The sequence below is a fragment of the Pollicipes pollicipes genome, unplaced genomic scaffold (genome assembly GCF_011947565.3).
Source record: "Pollicipes pollicipes isolate AB1234 unplaced genomic scaffold, Ppol_2.1 Scaffold_4219;HRSCAF=4965_pilon_pilon_pilon, whole genome shotgun sequence".
Classification (NCBI taxonomy): Eukaryota; Metazoa; Arthropoda; class Thecostraca; order Pollicipedomorpha; family Pollicipedidae; genus Pollicipes; species Pollicipes pollicipes.
Genome location: NW_023596448.1, coordinates 20,487,199 through 20,497,486, shown reverse-complemented (window position 1 = coordinate 20,497,486; position 10,288 = coordinate 20,487,199).

The following is a 10,288-nucleotide window of genomic DNA, read 5'->3' as shown; positions in this document are numbered from 1 at the left end:
GCCGCGCTGCCCGGTCCGCCGCCCGGCCCCGACTACGGTGAGCCCCCCCCCCCCCCCCCCCTAGCCCTTTCTTCTTTTCCCTCCCTCTCTGCCGCCACACTCCGTGGGCAGGAATAGCTCTGGGACCTTGGTGAGGACGTGCGAACAGGTCAAATGTACTGCCCGGCACAGAGTGTCTGGGGCTTTCCTATGTTGTGAAAAAGGCGTAACGGACAAATGGAACGTCCATGCATCATCGAAGTGTTTTTGCTTTTTCATCTTTCGCGGCGGCTTATTATGCACGTTGATCCTGTAATCATAAAAATTAAATTAATCCCGTGGTGCTCAACCGTACAGCTAAGAAATGTCATCGGCATTATAGCTTTAGTGTGATCCGTCGTGAATGCGGGTTTTGTTGCACGAACGTGATTGTCGTTACCGGTGACATGCGTTGTCTGCCGGCAGGAATGGCACCTCATGGCTACCCACAGGGCAGCGACCAGGGCCCGAGTCACGGACCCATGGGACCTGAGCAGGGCGGACCGAGTCAGGGTCAGATGGGTCCCATGCAGGGCCCGATGGGTGGGCCCCAAGGTCAGCATTCTCAGGGCCCACCGGGACCTCACGCCATGCAGCAGCCCGGTCAGATGGGACCGGGGTCTCAGGTGCAGATGGGCCCCCAGGGTGGACACCAAGGTCAGATGGGTCCCCAGGGTCACAATAGTCAGATGGCTCCCCAGGGACATCCGAGTCAGATGGCACCTCAGGGCGGGCACCAAGGCCAGATGGGACCGCAGGGTCACCCGAATCAGATGGGACCCGCAGGTGGCCACCCAGGACAAATGGGACCCCAAGGCCACCCCAGTCAGATGGGACCCCAGGGCCATCCCGGCCAGGCGGGACCTCAGGGCCATCCCGGCCAGATGGGCACCCCAGGGCCACCCCAGCCAGATGGGACCTCAGGATGAGCAGGGTCAGATGGGTCCGGGCCCTACACCGGACGCACCCGCCCTCATCTCGTTCGACTAAGCGGGGGTCTGGTGTTGGCGGTGGCCTGCCGGTCGTCGGGAACGGCCCCCGGAGCCGCTGGAGCCGCTGGGGCCGCCGGAGCCTGCCGGAGCCACTGGAGCCGCTGGGGCCGCCGGAGCCGCTGGGGCCGCCGGAGTCGCTGGGGCCGCCGGTCGCTGGGGCCGCCGGAACCACTGGATCTTCCGGAGTCGCTAGATTCGCTGGTTCCGCCGGAGCCGCCGGAGCCTTCGGAGTCGCTGGTGCCGCTGGATCCGCTGGATCCGCTGTGACGAGTATAGAGTGACTCCGAGCTCCCGCAGCCTTCCTCAGATTCCCGCAGTACTCCTCCCATCAGCTGTCCTTACGCTAGTCCTCTGTCCGCTCCCCTCGGTTCCTGCCACCAGTGCCGTTGTAGTAGCCGCCCCGCCAGCGTCATCACCGTCCCCCCCCAGCCAAGTCGGCCCCGCCGCCGCCGCTCTCGCACGGCCGTCCGAGCCCGCCGGGACGGGCCGCCGCTGCTCGAGACGGGACCCGTCCATGCCTGCGATCCTGCGCCCTCTGACCTCGAGGCGAGGATCACGGTCTCGTGTAATGGGCAGGTGGGAGTGGGCGATGACCCGGCCTTGCTGCGGACGGAGTGGGCCCCAGGCGCCGACGGTGCTGGTGCAGGGCCAGTGGCGCACTGTATGGACGTGCTTTGGGTCCGTGCGTGTGGAGCAATGCTTCAAGCCCCGCTCCGATTACTAGCTTGAACTCTGTGCAATGATTACTGCTTCCGTCGCTATGTGAGTACGTGGCTGCGAAAGATTATTTTCCCGTCGGCAGCCGCGGTGATTTAAGCTGTACAGCGTGAACGTTCGCTTCGTGCCGGGAAGAAAGACGGCCGGGGCAGGGATGTGGACCTTTTACTGGGGGTCTGACTGACACCCGCGTACAGGAATGAAACGAGACTGGCGGCGGTGGCCCCGGGGGGCCAACATTCCGCGCTTGTATCAGAGGTAGAAGCCGCTCTTTAAGGACCACTGCCGCTCGGCGAACGGCTGCTCGATGGCGCCACGCGCTCCGCACCGTCACCACAAGTGTGTCGCCGTCCCACCCGCGGTGGTCGGAGCGCTGGAAGGGGATGAGATGTGGTCAGCGGGTGTGTTTAAAGGCTACAATGCGTTTTTCAAGAGTCCGTTGCGATTCGCTGCTATTGCTCCGTTCTTGGTTCGGGGTGCGGCGTGGCGGTGATCGTGGTGCGAGGGGTAATGTGCGCGTATATTCTTCACTAATATATCCGGGTCGCAATAGTGCGCTGTTTTCTCCGAGGCGGCTGAATTGTGCAGTCTGGACGGAGAGAAGGCACTTGGGCGCCACTTCGATGTTGCGGCGGCAGGTCAGCAGGCGAGGTCATTTGTACTCCGCTGTGGATCGGCGCACCGGAATTACAATGAACATAGGCAGCATCTGGTAGAGAAATGAAGAACCGAAGATAGTTTGAGGTCTGCTGGTGCAGTTGTCGAGTGTCCGCCCCCGCGTAAAGGGGTGGCGAGCGCTGTGAATGGTTGGCGCAGTTAAGCTGCTGGATGGAGCATCGTTCAGGAAATGCTGAAGCTTGGATGGTTTGAGGAGAGCTGGTGCAGCTGCTGCCACGCTGGTCATACATTCGCTACGGCGAGACAATGTGACCAAAACATACACGACTCCAGCAAAAGACTAATAGCCTTATTCGTCGTAGAATAACCAGGAGAATTGAGAGATAGATGTATTGATGATTCGGCTACACGTGTTTATCGAAACTAGATATTGTTCCGGTTTATTTTTCCGTTCTCCAGGTTATTCTATGACGAATAAGGCCATGAGCATTGCGTTATTCATGTATATATATATATATATATATATATATATATATATATATATATATATGTATATATATAATGTACCTCGCAGATGCACACAGCAACTTACAATGTCAGCCTACTTGAACTCCTATTCTGACCAGAAACCTGAGGTGTGCGGCATATTGCGCCGGGGTGACAAGGAAACCTGGTTCCTGACCGCGTGTGGTGGTGTTTTCCGGGTTGTGGGAGGCGCGAACTGCTTGAAAGCGCCACGGCAAACGTCATCAGAGGCCACCGAACCAGCACCCGGCAGATGCCTGCCTCGTCCAAACACAAACAGCACTGCACGCGCCGGCGGCCCTCCGACACGGAGCTGGCTGCACGCCGGGCGTGCGCGGACGCCGCAGAGCAGCACGCACCGCCGGCAGCGGGGCTGATGGCGCCCGCCGGCCTGAGGGCTGCGTGCCTGTCAGGGCACGCCACCCCGAGCGGTCCGCGGCGGCGGCGGCTCCGAGTCGGCTCATCAGCACCGCAAACAGCGCGTCTGATCTGTTGCTGCCTCCGTGGATGTGGAACATGCATGTCGTGCCCGCCGCATGTTGCCCCTTCGATCTGCTTTCTGTAGGACATGCTATCTCCGATGGCTGAATTTGCAACCAGTAGCGGGAAATGATTTTACCGTTAATATCTGTCGCAAGTTAGGTGTTTAGTGGGTTATCTGTCTTTCTACTGTAACCGAACAGGCCCTATACATCAGTCTGCAAATTATATTTGTACACTACACCTTGCACTGAGCAGTCATGCCGCAGTTGAGTTATCTCACGAAGAAGAAGCTCCGGTGAGCTAGGCCTCAAAGGCGAAAATGTCCCAAATATATCGCTTACAAAACTGAACAAGCTCACAGCTGGAGGCTGTCAAATCGAAGCATTTGAATACATGATGCCTTTCAGTGACCTATTGCCTGGTTTCAGTGAGATTTCTGAGCTGCAGGGCATCAAGACAAAAAGCTTTAAGATGATTAGTTCTTGTGCAATTTGACACGCGTTAAGTGTACCGAAAAGAAGCGTTTCAGGCGTTCAAGGGGATGCGGTTTAAATATATTTCCGGTCACGGCCGCGGACGTCGATAGCAGAGTCGAAAAATGAGCGCCGCAGCCGAGTAAAACAGATGATGCAAGGTACGTGATAAACATGTTTATATCTCGCTCCGTCGATCAATATCTCGACTCTGGTATCAAGCACCGGAGCTGTGATTTTGTTCAACACCGCAATTTTGTTCAACAATCATCTTGCTAGACCACTAAGGCTTATGTTATCAGCAAAGGACTAAAGAGTACATTTACAATTCAGTTGAATACTTAAATATCAGAAGTAATGTATTCGTATCTCAAATCATGTTCTCTACACTGTGAAATATCCTCAGCCTCCCATACCAATAATTTCATGCCTCGCTTCACGCCCGCCACCTGAGTTCTATGACCCAGCCCCGTTCAATACAGTGCGTGCAATTAGTCCCCGGTTTGAGCTGTTTACAACGGCCTGTATCGACGCTGCGTACATGGATACCGGTAGCGGTGTGCCATCCACACAGTGGTGGCGTTTGCTTCTGAGCTCGGACGATCCAAGATCGATATCCAGGGGCGCACCCAGGGTGTCGACATTCCAGCGACGATGGCTGTGAGCACCGTCATGCGGTCCGCGCGAAACGACGCGCTGATATCAACCACAAACCGGCACGTGTAGACTAATGATGTGCCGTCTGTGTAGCGGGTAGATCGATTCCGCTGCGTCCCGCGTCGCGTCGACAGCGGGCTGCTGCCGGTCCCCCCGGCGGCCGCTGCCGGCGCCGGCGGGGCCGGTTCCGCTCCGCTGACTCCTCCCACCCCGCGCGGGGGAGGGGGAGGGGCAGGTGCGCTGCCGGTCGGGACTCGGTCTCGGAGCGGGCTGCAGCGGGCGCCCAGATCGACGGCGCCGGCGGCGGAGCACGGCCGGAGGGGACGGTGAGTGGCGCTTACGGGCAGTTGAGCATGTGAGTGTCGCAGCGTCTGCAGTATGGGGTTGGTGGACCAGCGGGAGCCGGTGTGAACTGAAGGGCAATGGGAACGATTGGTCGCACAGCGGGAACGATTGGTCGTACAGTGGGGACAATTGTGCGTGCAGTGGGGAAGATTGGGCGTGCAGTGGGGACGGTTGGTCGTACAGCGGAGACAATTGAGCGTGCAGTGAGGAAAATTGGACATGTAGTGGGGACGATTGTGCGTGCAGTGGGGACGGTTGGTCGTACAGTGGAGACGATTGTGCGTGAGTGGGTACGACTGGGCGGGAAACCGGAGTGATTGGGCTACGATGGGTAAGATCGGGTGTGCAATGGGCATGATCCGGGCGGGCGATGGGAGCACAGTGCAATGGAGACGACTGAGCGGGCATTGGGACGACTGAGCGCACAGCGAGGACGGCAGAGCAGGTAATGGGAGCGGTGGGACATGGTGATGAGGCCGCCAGTCCGCGTAGCAAAGCGATAGGGTGAATAAGATCGCCAGTGGTGAGGGTAGACAAGGATGGTGAGAAACGTAAAGATAAACATCGAGCGGGCGCCGGCGGATGCGAACTGAACTGTAGGAAGCCGACCCGGGCAGTGCGAATGTGAATGACATTAGCTGAGGACTGTGTACACGTGTACGTAGTGCCGCATCTGATTTATACATTGTCCCAGCGGAAAATTACGACATTTGGCTCCTTTTGATGCTGTCCTGTCGTTGCACACTGTTAAAAATGTGATAAGCTCTTCTCGGTGATGATTTTGTCTCCTCAGTAAACGCCTAGAATCTCTGCACGATTCATGCACATTTTTGTGGACGCACAGTTTTTTTTTCTCATTCTAGTGACACATAATAGCAATGAGCGCAAGAGGCTGGCGCATTTCTAGCTTTTGAAGTAAAGTGGCCCAAGTCCGGGAGGAGACCTGTTTGTTGGCATATTTTGGGATATGTTACGTTATTTTCCAAGGCCCAGCCCCCACCCCCCAACTCATTTTGCAAAACTACGCCCCTGAATCACATGATACTTTTGAGAAGATCGAATTGATCAAGCTTCTTTTAAAATGTCCGAGTCCGGACCTTATCATTGTAAGGATTTCTGGGATCCAGCTCCCACGCTAAGGACCGCTCGTTTTCCTGAGGGTCATTCCTGAACCCTAAACCAGTCATCAATTCGCGAAGTTCTGAGCCAACGGCACAATTTTGCAGAGAAAAATTAACGCATCGCAATGCTCGTTGCAGTCCGTCCTACCCTCTGGCGTCACCTGAGTTTTAAGGCGTTGGCTGTTACTGTCCGCCGCCCATTCTAGTCCGGGGTGGAATAGTAAGCATCAAACGCGACTCGGAAACCACCCCACACTGCTATCTGAATCGGAACGCAGACCCTATAACGAAATAAGTTGGTAGGAGAAAACCGCGGTGGCTGTCTTAATAAATCAAGGGTGGAAACAATGTAATTGTGTTTTGCTTCGATCTAGGTACGTATGCCTTTGCTGTTGAACATATGCTGTCAACGGTTAGGCACTACCTCCGGGCGTTAGATGACCCGCCTTACTGGGAGGATCGAATAATCACACAGCACGAGCTTCGTTACAGATACAAGTGAACAGATGCGTATTGCAAACCATGCATGTATTGCCATAAATCAAACTGAGTTGTCACACGCGCTGCGCCACGTGCAGCCTGAAAAATTTCCGTTGTAACTCCTGCGCAATCCTTGTTCCAGATGGTTTCCGTCTGCTAATTCTCATTTTCACTGCGGGCAACTATCGACTAAAGAGCCGTTAACATGAGTGCTCCGCGCGTGCACTTACCCAACTACGCCGACGCCAAGTACACGGAGGCGTTGGGCCGGCTGCGGTTCCTGCTGCAGGAGTACGACAGCGGCAGCTACGGCGGCTCCGAGCCGGGCGCCGGCTCCAGCTCCGGCGGAGCGGCCGGCCGCGGCGGCGCCCGGGAGCCGGCTCCCGAAGCCGCCGTCCGCCAAGACCGGCGCGGCGCCTCCGAGCCGGACGTGGGGTTTCGGAGACCTGCCGCCCGGCGCCTCGCGCTTCCGCCGGGCGGCTGGCAGCAGGTGGTGCCAGACGTCGACCATCGGCGTGCCCATGTGGACATTGCTACGCTGGGTGTGACGGTGCAGGCGTCTGCTCGACCGCGGACGGTGCTGGAGCCGCCCCTGTCCCCGCCGCCAGCTCCGCCGCGTCTGTCAGTGCCACTGCCGGCTCCGGCTCCGGCTCCGGCGCTGGCTCCGCCCTCCCCGCGGCCCAGAACGGGGGCGGTGTCTCCCCTGCTGCCCGGCGCCGGGCGAGTTCCTCCGGCTCTGAGGGAAACGGAGGCGGCCGGCGCGGGCACCAGCACCAGCCAACTAGTCATCGCTGACGGCAGCAAGGTAAGAAGGCCACCTAGAGCAGACCATTACTGACCACGGCTCCAAAGTCTCGCTGTGGCTAAAGATAACGTTTGGGCTTGGTTTGGATAACAGCTCTTTTTGGTTACTTGTTTCGGCGCTGTTGCCAGGAACATAATAGTTAAGATGTTGATCGTTTGACAGCAGTTTCTTCGTAATTATGTAAAAAGGAAGGTTTAAGTCAACTTAAATATAATGTTAACTACTGGTCTCTTTCAAACATATAAAAGTACTGTAGTCAACAGTATAGGAGATGCTTCCAAACGCATTTGAATATTTGCACTATCACATCCTGAAACATCTTTCAGACCTCACTAAGCCAAGTAACGTATTTTGAACAGGTATGCGAACACCTATTTTAACATATAGAATACACCGCAAACACTGACATGGTGAAAATAGCACAACAGATGCAGTTCAACACAGGTAGCGTCGACGTGACGGAAAGGACGGAAGACAGTTACAAAACATGCCACGACGCTGAGTTCCTGTTCAACTCTGGACTTGGGAAGTCCAGAGTTGTCCACTGACCACTGACTGACCGCGGATAAGTGACTCTGAAACTTTGCGGTCAGGGAGATCTGTGTTTGACAGGCGATGTTCACTTCCAGAGCCAGCTCATCTATCCATGAGAAACAGAGATCACTATGCTGTTCCGTAAAATGTGGGTCATTTTAGGGAATGGCATGGTAGCGACTTTGACGGTCAAGCACATTCAAAGCACCCATGTCATGTGTCATTCTTGATCAGTCAGTAGGTCAGTTGCTCAGTCTGACCTCTAGCGGTGGGCTCTGTTCGTCCCTGACCTTCGAACCCGGTGCTGCTGCTGCCTCCTCCTGACCTCCAAGCCTAGGGCTGCCTGTTGCCTCCGACTGACCTCCAAGCTTAGGGCTGTCTGTTGCCTCCGACTGACCTCCAAGCCTTGGGCTACCTGTTGCCTCCGACTGACCTCCAAGCCTTGGGCTACCTGTTGCCTCCGACTGACCTCCAAGCCCACGGCCACCTGTTGCCTCTGACTGACCTCCAAGCCTAGGGATACATGTCACCTCCGAATGGCCTCTAAGCCTAGGGCTACATGCTGCCTCCGACCGACCTCCAAGCCTTGGGCTACCCGTTGCCCCCGACTGACCTCCAAACCTACGGCTACCTGTTGCCTCCGCGCAACATGCCGAGTGCTGGCGGCCGCTGTCGGCAGGAGCGCCAGCTGGGGCAGCTGGCCCGCAGTCAGGAGCAGCTGGTCGACCAGCTGCAGCACGAGAACCAGCTGCTGAGGGACATGATGGACGAGATGCAGCAGCAGGTGCAGGAGCTGGTCTTCGAGAACAGGACACTGGCCGAAGAGCGCAGGTCCGTGTCAGCTGGGAAGGGGAAGGGGAGGTGGCGGTTGCCATCGGGCAGAGATGCAGACGTGCCGATTGGCCAGAGGGTGTGACCTCACCAGGGTCCCCACAGGCCACGGACAAACTTGGGCGTGGTTGAGTGGGTTGCTGAAGGCCTATGGGGTGTTGTGGCCTTGTTAGTCGATTGATACCTATATGGTGGCTGCTGCGTGCGCTTGGCCAGAAAGGGAGGGGTGCCCCCCGTTCGGAAATGGGGGTCCCTGACTGACTCAAGACTCTTTCGTTGTCTCAAAGTAGACTTTATCCTAAGTTCTCATGTCTACTTTCACTGCGAGAGGGCCCTGACCAAACGCAATAGACCCTCTGGCATTTGGGGTCCCGTCCCCGTCCCTCCTCAGAAAATGCTTCCCTGACCGACTCAGGGCCGTTTGAGAGGTGAGGCACCTTTATTACGCGCTGTGGGCCCCTGGTCGACGCAGAGGCCGTCATGGTTTCAATGGCTTCGACAAATGTACACCACGAGTCTCGGCCATGCTAATTACTGGGAAATGGCATTCAGGTCTCTCAGACCGACACTGAGCCGACTGCTCGTTATTGGTGGTCTGTAGGTGAAATGTAGGCCCGCATTGTTCAAGGAGCCCCCAATCATTACAAGAGGCCCTCTGACTGATATTTGAGTGCTCGGTCCTGTGGGCCGAGGCCCTTAGTGTGGTCTGTAGCTCCTCCCCCCCCTTGGGCCTTCCAACTAGCGCTTGATTGTCGTTCCACTCGAACACCGCCTCTGGCCGAAACACAGTTAGGCACTGTCGTCCCCCGACCGGCAAAAAGTCTCTCAGTGGCTCAGTGACCCGACCAATGTAAATCGCGCGCCTGGGCCTTATCCCTACTTTGAAAACTGGCTCACAGGCCAAGACCACCACAGAGCAGACTGTTCGGTACAGGTGATACCTGACGGATGCAAAGGCACACATCAATTAAGGAGGCCACTGGTCGGCGCAAAGAACCCTCTGATTGGCATTTGAAGGTTTGGCCCTACGATCCTGGCCCGTTAATACAGCCTTCGAGCACCCATCTCGGCCCTTGATCATCAGTCCCGAGGCGCCATTCGGGACCCTCGGAACCTAGGGGGATGGCTATGTGTCCCAACCTCTTTGTCTGCTTCACTGCTCTCAAAAATCCTCGTTGAGTGTTTAAGCCACACGCTCTGATCCTGAATGTATAGGTCGGAGTGTCAATCGCCCCATGTCCGCTGTCAGATGATGATGTCAGATGTCAGATATTAGTCAGACGATGTTCGCCACCTTGGCGAGCGCCGGCCGCTGTCCGCTGTCCGAGGTCGGTCTGCTCCTGTCCACCGTCTGGCTGTCCACCGCCCGCCGAGTAAGCGTCGGCCGGCTGCCGTCGTCGGCAGGACGCAGACCCGGCTGGCCGCTGCCGTCGGGCCGAGCGGCTCGCCTCGCGCTCCGGCCGCTCCCACCGGCGGTGACGCGCCGGCGCCCGGCGCCCGCCCGCCCCGGCCGCAGCCGGAGCCGCAGCCGGAGCCGGAGCCGGCAACGGAGCCGGAGCCGGAGCCAGCAGCGGAGCCGGCGGAGCTGGAGCGGTGCCGAGCCGAGGCGGCCCGGCTGGCGGCGGTGGTGCGCGAGCACGAGCAGTGGCGGGCCGGGCCGTACCAGCAGCAGCAGCAGCGCCAGCTGGC